This window comes from Salvelinus sp. IW2-2015, linkage group LG27, assembly GCF_002910315.2.
Source record: "Salvelinus sp. IW2-2015 linkage group LG27, ASM291031v2, whole genome shotgun sequence".
Taxonomy (NCBI): domain Eukaryota; kingdom Metazoa; phylum Chordata; class Actinopteri; order Salmoniformes; family Salmonidae; genus Salvelinus; species Salvelinus sp. IW2-2015.
Genome location: NC_036867.1, coordinates 37,116,390 through 37,127,844, shown reverse-complemented (window position 1 = coordinate 37,127,844; position 11,455 = coordinate 37,116,390). Strand labels below are relative to the sequence as shown.

The following is an 11,455-nucleotide window of genomic DNA, read 5'->3' as shown; positions in this document are numbered from 1 at the left end:
AATACTTGTCATGTAGTGTGTCTGAATGGGATTGTGTATATCCTACGACTGCTCAAAAAAACATCTAAGGGGAAAACTTAAAACAACACAATGTAAACTCCAATCAATCACCACTTCTGTGAAACTCAAACGGTCCACGTTAGGAAGCAACACTGATGACAATAAATTTCACCATGCCTGATTGTGCAAATGGAAGAGACAAGTCAGTGAAACATTATATGGCCAATTACGCACAAGACCCCCAATAAAGGAGTTTTCATAACGTGCAGGTGGATGAGCCACAACCACTATCTCAGTTCCTATGCTTCCTGGCTTGATGTTGATTGCGAAAGAAGGAAAGCGAAAGTCTGCGTCACTTTGTTCCGAAATGCTGGCGGTGCTCTTCAACTCTAGTCGGCTTACATAGAACGGAAGTCTACAACCCCCACACAATGGCCCTTCAGAGGTAGTAGGCAGCATTCCAGGATGGAAGCAACATCAATGCGAGCTTGTGCAGAAGACCGGTAAATTGCTGGCTGTCTGTCAGCGTAGGTGTCCAGGGGGAGAGCTATGAGGCGCTACAGGCAGACATGAACCATACATCAGGAGACCAGACTGAGGAGTAGCCTCGTAGGGGAGCGGCAACAAACGCAAGAGCAGCAGGGACCGCACACTCCGCCTTTGATGACAGAAACGAGCACTGCGCAAGAGCCGCCTAGCGACAAAAACATGGACCAAATCCAGGCCACAAACTGACATAATAGTGCTGCTTCAACACAGCGTCAGAAACAGACGTCATAGAGAATGGTACGGACCGGCCCGACGTCCACCAAGTGGGGGTTGTGCTTACCAGCCCAACACCGTGCAGTGACGTTGCATTTCCATAGAGAAACACAAGATGGCAAATTTGCCACTGGCGCCCTGTGCTCTTCACAGATGAAAGCAGGTTCACACTGAGCACGTGACAGAGCATGACAGAGTCTGGAAGACGCCTGGAGACAGGAAACGTTCTGCTGCCGTGCAACATCCTCCAGCATGACCGGGATGTTGGGCGAAGGGTCATCTGGTGTGGGTGCCAGATTTCTTGGGGCCGCACAGCGCCACTATAGCTAGGCTCGCTAGAGAGTATGGAGCTCTGACTAGTCTGAACGTTGTACTAGTAACACGAATTGACGATCCTCATGACACTCCCTTGTAGAGACCATATATGCCTAGTGTGCCAGTTGAGCCCTGGGTTCCTCCAATGCAAGACATGCGTAAGACACTCCATGTGGCTGGAAGGAGTGTGTCAGCAGTTCCTGCAGACGAGACAGCTCATTGATGCTAATGGAAGGCTGTGCCCGCGCACGTTTCCCAGACCTGATCGCAAGTGTGAGGTCACATCTCTGGACTCATTTCGCTCCGCTCCTCATCACAACGCACAGTGGTGCCCACAAGACTGTCGCAAGGAGTTGGCGGATGCTTTTAGTCACAATGTCTGGGAGTGAGATCCCTCAGGAGACCATCTGCACCCTCACCAGGAGCCATCCCAGGCGCGTGTGTAGGGAGTCATACAGGCACGTGAGAAGACACACACACTCACTGAGCCCAGGTTTGACTTGTTTTTTAAGGACAGTACATTCGAAACGGATAGAACCACATCAAAGCCCGCACTGAGAGATGTGGCTTGAATTAACACACCATGCATAACAATTCATCTGACAGTCCACTCTACGAAAAATCCCAAAACCGTCGCGCCACTGAGCGTTGAGATAATACATTGTATTCATCACACATAGAATCTTATATGCAAGGGTGACTTTTCAGTATTGTTGATCAGCCTCTCAAATTCAAACTATGTGTATACAGCCATAAAAGAGGTAGTTGTCAAATATAGAACGAATCCAGTCACCCCTCTCAGACTCTAGACGGTGTGTGCTTATGTTGAATGCTTAGCTGTTTCACCATTATCTGTAGTGGACAGGCATGCTCCACCCTCCGAATATGCGTGTGTGAAGGAAATAGGTCAGTACCAGCCAGCAGCCAGGCCAACAGATAGATATTTACCATCCCATCTCGTCACAGTCCTCTCTGCTCAGCGCCATCCTGGGGAGCTGCCTCATGACAAAGCGACGGCGATCTCTTGCAGAGCAATTGATGGCTTAAAGAATAAATCGTGCTTGAAGAGACCACGAGTACAGCCTCTGAACACACTGAAATAGACCTGCCCCGCAGCCCCCTTGGAGCGTCTGCACCTCTTCCCGCTTGAAATTACTCCTACTCGAATCAAACCGGCAACATGCAACATCGCCGCTGTTCCTGGCGCAAAAAAACAACTCCCTGTATATCAAACTTGCAGTACAGTCAATCTAGATGGAAGACAAGATTCCACTGAGAGCACCTTTGGCGGCCTATCGCAAGAGGGTGTACAGAACAGCACAGAGGCAAATATCCTTAGTATACCTGCATGTCTTCGTAGTTTGCAGCCGGGCGATTAGAGCCCTTAGTTTTGGATGTCGAGCAGAAATGTTTTCGATGAGAGAATGTGTCTTTCCTCATTGCTCAGGTCAACTCCAGGAGCGTACTAGGTCCCCAAGGGACTAAGGTTTAAAGCCCGTTGGGTGGAAATGTGTTTCGTGGTATCGTGCCAGATGTGCGTGGTGTTTAGAACCCCGGGCCCTTGTCCTGTTGTCCCGGCCCCATTCTGCTGTTTCCCAGGAGCATGGAACCGCTCACACGAGTAGTGAGAACGTCGAATGAGACTACCAAATTTACCTGACCGACATGATACGAGAGCCAAGAGCGAGAGCCACCCTTTATCAACGAGCGAGGGGGCTCACCTTGAAATTGGCCTTATGTGCGATGGTATACCCCCATGCTCCCCCACCTAAGAAAGGTCAAAGTGACCACTAGAGGCAGGTCCTACGTTCACTAAACATCTCGTCTGGCTTCAGTAGGAAACACACTTGCGCTGAAAACTTATCGCGAAATAGAGAGAGAATACTTCCCAAGCCTTCTATCTGAAAGCACTTGTGGGTGTTATACTCTTGTAGAGACTGCTAGCCCCGCCGTGTATGCAATTGCCTGCTAGGTCTAGATCATCTGCACATGCAATCAGGCCCTATTATTGACTTGACGGATCCCCTCTAATGATCTGTGTGTGTAGAAAGTCCTCAGACTTTCGTCGGAATCCAAGTACAGCAGGAACACCTGTTGAACAGGATGAGAAGTGATACCAACGTTTTTCCAAAGATCTAAAGACGCACTGTTCATAATGCACAGCGCGGACTGGGTAAACCGCAAGCTGGTGTCTTTGTATAAAAGCTTTAAAGTGTAGCTTGAAGCGAAGAGCATTCACCAACACACCCATTAGCACGCGAGCGTGCCACAAGAGTGCTCCAGGCCAATTTTCAACAAAGCAAGTAATCTCTGAAACCACTGACAACGCTATACAGAAACAGGTATCACTGAGTAGTAGGTACCCAGATCCCTGCGCGAGCTAAGCAACCCCCGAATGTGATATCTCAGGTCACTTGCTGGTCAGGGAGAGAGCTGCCGGACAGCCTAGTGGACGATGTCTTTCATGCACCTCTCAGCCACTTCCTTAGCTGTATATCAGTCTCCCAATGTGTCTAATCATTGATGTTCTCAAGATACCACTAGTGCGACTTCCATCCACCCAAAAGGAGATATCCAGCCAAACCTTGATCACAACCCTGCTGTGGGATCAAGCCTATTGCTGTACTGAACACTGGACCAGGGCATGCCACCTTCTGTACCACGTTTATTACACACCGTTTGCAGTGAGGTGCTAAATGGTTCTTCCACTACACTCTAAAATGGACAGGTCGGAGTAGACACTAACTACGAAGGGCTGATACCCCTTCACTTATGCTTGACCCTCAATTACTCATGAACTACCTCAAACTAACCCTCTCAGTACACAGGTCTCTTTGAGTACTAAATATCAATTTCTCAAATCCAAATTGACAGTCGCACTTTGATTATGGAAGTAGGCAAGCCCCTGCGTTCACACTTGTACATGCATACTCTATCATGGTATCTTATTAATCTTGCGAGGTGTGAGAGCCATACTCTGTCCTTGAAATCTCTAAGAAGGATGCTCACTACTAAGTTATCCCGATTATCACAATGCAAAAGGTAGAATACTCCCACGGATGTCTATCCATTTGGTGCAAGCCCGTCGAACTGGCCTGTGGTACTGCGTCTGCCGGTTTCTTTGAGAACAAAGTGCTCCAAGAGACCATCTCATACTCAAAACAATTTCAACAAACTCAACACACATGTTCAACAACAACATTGTAACTCAAGGTCTCGCCCTATAATTCAGTGACTAGTCTATCTTCCATTGTGTACACAAGAGGTGTGAGGTACCAATCTGTGCCTGCTACCACTTCCGCAAAAGACTTCAAGAGGCCTCCGCTTCCGAACCTAACCTCTTCACCGACAACATGAATGCGCACTAAGACATCGCAAAGGCGTTTACGACGCACTGCCAAGGGTACCAGCACAAGCAGATCACCCCGACCCGCAATCAATTCTCTCGTCCTCGGAAGCACCCGGACAGTGTTCCGGCCAGGTGGACTAGGATTTAACATTCTACACGATGCATCTGCGTTAATGCTCCGTGATCATATGACCGACAGTTTTCATTCTTAGCTGTGCTACCTTTAACCTTAGGATTTGGTGCCCCTTTGACGACAACCAAACTTAAAGCAGTCAGTGGACTGTGCGCATGTCAATCTTTATTCTCTTGGATACACACTATAGAATAGTTTTCTGACAACAACGCCTTATGTGTCTAGGATACATGTTAATTCACATATTAGCGTGAGTCGGGTAAACAACACTCGCCAGTTATAATCATTGCATGCTAAGAGCGTTGCATACGGGGTAGTGTCGTCTTGGGTGTTTAGTGTGTTGATGTCTTTTGTGTGGGTTGTGCAGAATAGAAAAGCCCCAAGTATGATCCACCCCAAACCAAAAGATTCCTGAAAGAGGCCCGGGGGGTGTGTAGGGTTCAAAGAGATGGGGTATAGAGAAATGTTGTAATTCTGATGGCCTTCTCTATTTGTTGCTGCGTTGCTGCAATGCGTGCCCGTCGCGTGGTGGTGTGTGTGGGTGGGTGGTTTGTGATGTTGTGGTGCTCTAGACGAGGGTCACTGTTATTTGATATTCTTAGATGCGCGTTTAGTCCGAGAGCGAGGACATACTCCGAGCTGTCACCTCTGTGGCCTCTGACCTCTCACCTTCTAGACAATTCTCTGTTCTTCTGAAGGGCCTAACCGTGACGCCAGCTGGCGGAGGATCCGCCAGAGCCAAAGAGCCTCTTCTGAATTTAAGCTGGAGCTTTCGCACCCAAAAACAAATCACATCTCAGTCGGTCAAACACGTACACATCCCATCTCCACAAGACAGTCACAAACTTACCCCTCCCAGATTCGAGTTTAGTCACCCACACCTACGCGCAATGACCCACTCGGTTATTCAAATGACATAGAAGAGCGTGTTCTTATACCACCCACGCGGTATAAGGAGAGCTCAAAGAAAAACACCACCGTTCGCAATACTCCTGCTCCACTTCCTATCCCATGTTCACAATTTAGTTTGACGGATTTTTAATGCTGTTATTCACCACAGTACTAAGCTTCGCCTCCCGCTACGTGGATTGTTTTCTGTTGCTCCGCGAGGGCTCGTTCATAAGAGCCATGTCCCAATTGATCTATCATCCATTGTTGGAAATCCGAGACAAAGCCTGGACATTCTTGATGATGTGCGAGTCCTTCAGGGAGTGCTCGCTCTCTGCCCTAGCGGATAAATACGGTCCCATTTATACATTCGTCTCTCTGAAGTCGAATGATGTTCCTCTGCCTTGTATGGAGTTCAGTTCAACCGATCATGAGGAACAACATCTAGCAGATCAGCCGGCATGCTCCAACGACTCACCCATACTCAGCTGTTCAAGTATATCCCAACGACAAGGAAGCACTGACAGCTGCTAGCTTATTGCCCGGCCAGTTCCTCTCTCAATTATCACAGAGTGCGCCCGACCATGCTAGATCTAAGACAAGGTACTCCAATTAAAATAAGGCTCAGGTCAGTGCCCTGAATACCCGAGCCCATTATTTGTCACCATTCGTACCACCGTTCATTTAAGTAACAATGCGTCCTCAAGTTCTTAAAAAATACAAACATTGGAATCATTTCTGAGATTCATGGATGGCCGTTTCAAAATTTTATTATTCGGCAGGCTAGAGACAATACCTCCCCAGATTGGACGTCCACACCCAACAGTCCACAGAACGCATCTAACTCAGAAGGTGTCTGATACGAACATTACGGTCGCACAAGTGATAATGTAAACATCTTGTCCAGCGCCCACCCAAGGGAGTAAGCGTATGTTCCTTCAGGATTGGTGGCCTGGATAGCCTTGAACCACCTCTATTTAGAGCGCCTCATTGTTACCGCCCAGTAAATGCAAAGGACATTATTTGTTTCGACTCAGTTCACGTTCCGAGCAGGGTAACCAATAGCAATTAATGAAACATTTCATGTGTTCCCCAATATGACACTAATGGGCTGTCGTTGATTGGGCAGGCAAGAGACTATGCCTTGTGAGGAGAGCAGGAGAAAAACTTCAATCATTAATCGAGGCAACTTGTGGATGTCCAACAACAATATTTGTCTCTCAACAATCACTTACAACAAGTAGAGTAAAGGGACCTTCAAGTCATTCACCTTGACATCCTCGGTATTGATGCAGTATACAGAGTGGAGAGACATTCCTACATATACTCGATATTTACATTTCCCTTAACAAAAAATGGGCCCAATATTTTCTCAAGTAAGGTAGGAGTTGTCGCCCGCTCCCTCGGAGAAGACTTGTGTCTAGAAAAATACGATGTACTGACTGACAAGAGTCCCCCACCCCTTTTCTTTGTTGGGGTTTTTTTTTTTTTTCTGCCAAGGGGCGGATTGTCCGTTTTGAGGGGGGTGACCGGAAGGTCACTCTGGACCATCCAGTCACAATCTTTGCCTCTTTTGCGCAGGAGTCTTGTGATGCCCTTCAATGTTCTGGCCTGAAAGCCTCCGCCTCACGCCTCTCTACTACCAACCAGGCACTTTTCAAACTCTATCCCTCCGGATTTGACTTGTTTTAAGGACATTACATCAAAGATGGATCAGCCTGTAGTGTGGTTTTCCACTTTAATTTTGAGTGTGACTCCAAATCCAGACCTCCATGGGTTGATAAATTTGATTTCCATTGATAATTTTTGTGTGATTTTGTTGTCAGCACATTCAACTATGTAAAGAAAAAAGTATTTAATAAGAATATTTCATTCATTCAGATCTAGGATGTGTTATTTTGGTGTTCCCTTTATTTTTTTGAGCAGTGTATGTTAAAATATGTAGTAAGCCATCAGCCAGCGCACATGTTTACCATCCCATCTCTCACAGTCCTCTCTGCTCAGCGCCATCCTGGGGGAGCTGCCTCATGACAAGGGGGTGTTGAGGGTCAAAGGTCAGCTGACCTATGCCTCCCAGCAGCCCTGGGTGTTCCCRGGAACCATCCGCAGCAACATCCTGTTTGGCAAAGAACTCCATCCTCAGAAGTATGAGAAGGTCCTGAGAGCCTGCGCCCTCAAGAGGGTAAGACACACTGAATGGAGCGCTCATGGTATTTATTCGAGGAGCTTTGCAGTGGTTGTAATGGCTTTTAACCCCTGTTGTCGCTGTTGTCCCTTCTGTGTTCAGGACATGGAGCTGCTGCCAGACGGGGACCTGACAGTGATAGGGGACAGAGGAGCCACCCTCAGTGGGGGACAGAAAGCTAGAGTGAACCTGGCCCGGTAAGACCACAGCTCCACTTCATACCAGAGTAGAAATGAATAGAATAGAAGAATATCCTCCAGTCTCTATCTGAAAGCCTTGTTGTGTCTCAGGGCTGTGTACCAGGATGCTGATATCTACCTGCTGGACGACCCTCTAAGTGCTGTGGATGCTGAGGTCGGGAGACACCTGTTTGAACAGTGAGTGAACCACAGTTTCAGCTAAACAGTTTTATTTTACCAGACTGGTCCCATTTGAGATAAATAATTATTTTTAAAGAGAGACAAAATAGCAGCTCACAAGGTTTCAGGCCAATTTACAACATAAAACACAACAGTTACAGAAACATACATTTACACATTGAGCAGCAAGATGGTTTGGGGAGGTGTGGTGCAACGATGAAATGATGACCTCTTCCTACTGTATATATTTGGTCACATGATTCATTTTGCGTATGGTTTCCTAGAAAAAAAAGGGTGTCTCAACTAACCCTTTGGCTCAACTAAACCCACTACCCTCTAGTACAACTGAACTACATTCTTCCCAGACTCAGATTAGGTCTACTTACTGGCTGCTTCTTTAGGGCAGGAATGGGTTTTTGTATAGCATTTACAAGTAAAAGGATGTTCAGGGTCATGTGGATTCTCTGACGTTAGAACAGGCCTTAGGCCTTCACCAGCAGGTTGAAACTGCACTTAAACTGTCTGTCTCCATGTGTCTGTGTGTCCAGGTGTATCTGTGGTATTCTGAAGAATAAGCCCCGCATCCTGGTCACCCACCAGTTGCAGTACCTCCAAGCAGCRGACCAGATCCTCGTCCTCAAGGAGGTGTGTTCCTGGCAGGGTTTAACATTCTACACATGCTCTGTAACCTACATATGACCACAGGTGCATTTCTGCTTACCTTTAACTTTGTTGAGCACATAACAGATGTCTGCTGTCAATCTTTATGAACTGAATAGTTCACCCAAAGGCATATACTTTTACATATGTATACAGACTCCAGAAGTTGAGCAGGGTGTGATGTGTGTGTGTGTCTCAGGGTCACGTGGTAGCGAGGGGGACATACTCCGAGCTGCAGCACTCTGGGGTTGACTTCACCTCCCTGCTGAAGAGGGACGAGGAGGAGGAGCCACAAGCCAACAACAATCACTCAGTGGTCAAACACGCCTTTTCCCAGAACTCAATTTCCTCCCGGAATTCATTGGTCTCCCACACCTCCTCCATGCACTCTGTTAAAGATGGCGCTGAACAGCTTCCGGTGGGTCCAAACCTCACTCACTTCCTTTCAAGCCCTTAGATACAGTCACAAGGAAGATTTTCATTCTGAAGTGTGCCTGGTTGTTCGTCCCTTAGTTAACAGGGTATTATCTGTCCATGTCTCCTCCCAGGAGGAGCCTGTCCAGACAGTAGCAGAGGAGAGCCGATCAGAGGGCAACATCGGCGCCAGCCTATACTTCAAGTACTTAAACGCAGGAGCCAGCATCCTGGTTATGCTGGGCACAGTCCTCCTCAGTCTCATCGCGGAGGTATTAACGGATCCAAAATGTCAGGCAGTGAATAGCCATATGTCATATGTCACCATTCTACCTCATAGCATCTACAGTAAATACAAGCATTTTGACTTCTGATAGATGTGTGCAAAATTTAACTCTGAACAGATCAGTGCYTTGGAACCAATGACATTGCAATGATCGAACCAACTATAATGTAATTTGTCACCCACAGGTAGCGTATGTTCTTCAGGATTGGTGGCTGGCCTATTGGTGAGAAGCCTCTATTGTTACAGTAGTACATTATTTGTTTCACAGTTCAGTTGGACCATAGCATTATGAACATTCAAGTAACAATGCTGTTTGATTGGCAGGGCAGGAGAGCAGGAGAAACTCAATATTAACAGCACTGTGATTGTCCAAAATGGCCTCAACATCACTCAAGAATTGGACCTCAGTTTCTACATSGGTATTTATGCAGGTATACAGAGGAAGAGCATTCCTACATATACTCTATATTTACYTTTCCCTTCAAAAAATGGGAATATTTTCCAAGTAAGTATGAGGTTGTCCCCTTCCCTCGGAGGAAGCTTTGGAAAATCGTGTACTGACTGACAAGTCACCTCTGTGTTCAGGTTTGACTCTGGCCTCAGTCATCTTTGGCTTTGCCAGGAGTCTGGTGATGTTTCCCAATGTGCTGGTGAAAGCTGCTCCAGTCTCTGCACCCAACGCATGTCAACCTTATCTCCGGACGCCTGTACGCTTCTTTGACATCCAACCCCAATTGGGGAAAACCCCCCTGTGAAATAAATTTATTTGTGTTGTTCTTTTTCTTGTAGGACTTGGAATTGAGTCCGACTCAAAATGCTTTGAAACTGGTTGGGGTCAAGGTGAGAGGGGAAAGACGTTTCATTTCAACATCTAGTTTTGGATTATACATTTGGTGTTGTCAAACTAACGTGATTCAAAAGTAAAAAATATAAATATAGGTTAAAAAGTTGGGGTGGAAAAATAATATTTTTATTCCCTTACGTTTTTGTTAAGGAAAATTTGAAAACTGGTTTCAAAGTTGTAGAGAAAATACTGATGCACAAACAAGGGTGAAACTTCTATATTAAAGGTTAAATAGACAGAACATATGCCACATGGAAAGACAGAAATGTTCCTCTAAGAAGTTTGCAGCAAAGCTCTCCCCCTTCAGAGGAGAGGGCGGAACTAATACTCTTGCCTACCCGGCGCTGTTTTCAATCCTTCCGTGTCAGGTGCCAAAGCATTAAATCAAGGCTGAGACCTTGGGGTTGAATAGACTATACAATTTAAACGTCTTAATGGCTTAGGACACCCATGGTCAATTTTATGTCTCAGGTGCCCAGATACCAGTAACTAAGACCTGATTTATGGTGACCTCAGGCCTTACAGAGGGTACCTAAATGCCAAATTTCAATAGGGAATAGTCATCCAAAAATTGCATTCTTAGCAGGTGATAACTTTTTTCAAATCCAATCAGTTTTCCACGTTGAGTAAAAGTCATCACATTSAATTTTTTTGTTGAAATGACGTGGGAAACAATGTTGATTTTTACCAGTATTTGCCCAGTGGATTACTTCCTRCTGTTCTGTCACAGGAAGAATTCTCAACAGGTTCTCTAAGGACATCAGTCAGCTGGATTCCATGTTACCTAATACCTTTGTTGACTTCAGTCAGGTAAGTGAGTTTATAGCCCTAGTTTATAGCCCTAGAGGGGAACATCTATTTATTTTGGCAGGCGGATATAGATTTCCCAATCCAGTATCTAAATCTTTTCTTCTCTTCATGTCTCCTGGGCGTATCCAATCTTGCCACAGTCGATCCTGCAGAATATCGGCGTAGTGGTGGTGGCAGCCTCAGTCATGCCCTGGATCCTCATTCCTGTGGTTCCTCTACTCATCATATTCCTGTTCCTGAGACGCTACTTTCTGCAGACGMCACGGGACGTCAAACGCCTGGAGTCCACCAGTGAGTGACAGGACTGACTGGGACAGTGAGGGGAGGCAAGGGACAAATGATAATTGTACATTTGCTCTATTAATGTGTATGATTTCCTTTTGTGTCTGCAGGCGTGTGTGTGTTGATGAATTTCCTGTGTTCTGCAGCTCGGAGTCCCGTCTTCTCCCA

General features: G+C 46.4%; 1 pseudogene; it reads left to right on the top strand.

Annotated features, from left to right (window-relative positions):
* LOC111953373 (ATP-binding cassette sub-family C member 4-like) overlaps positions 1-11,455 on the top strand; it is a 46,336-nt pseudogene that overhangs the window by 16,256 nt on the left and 18,625 nt on the right.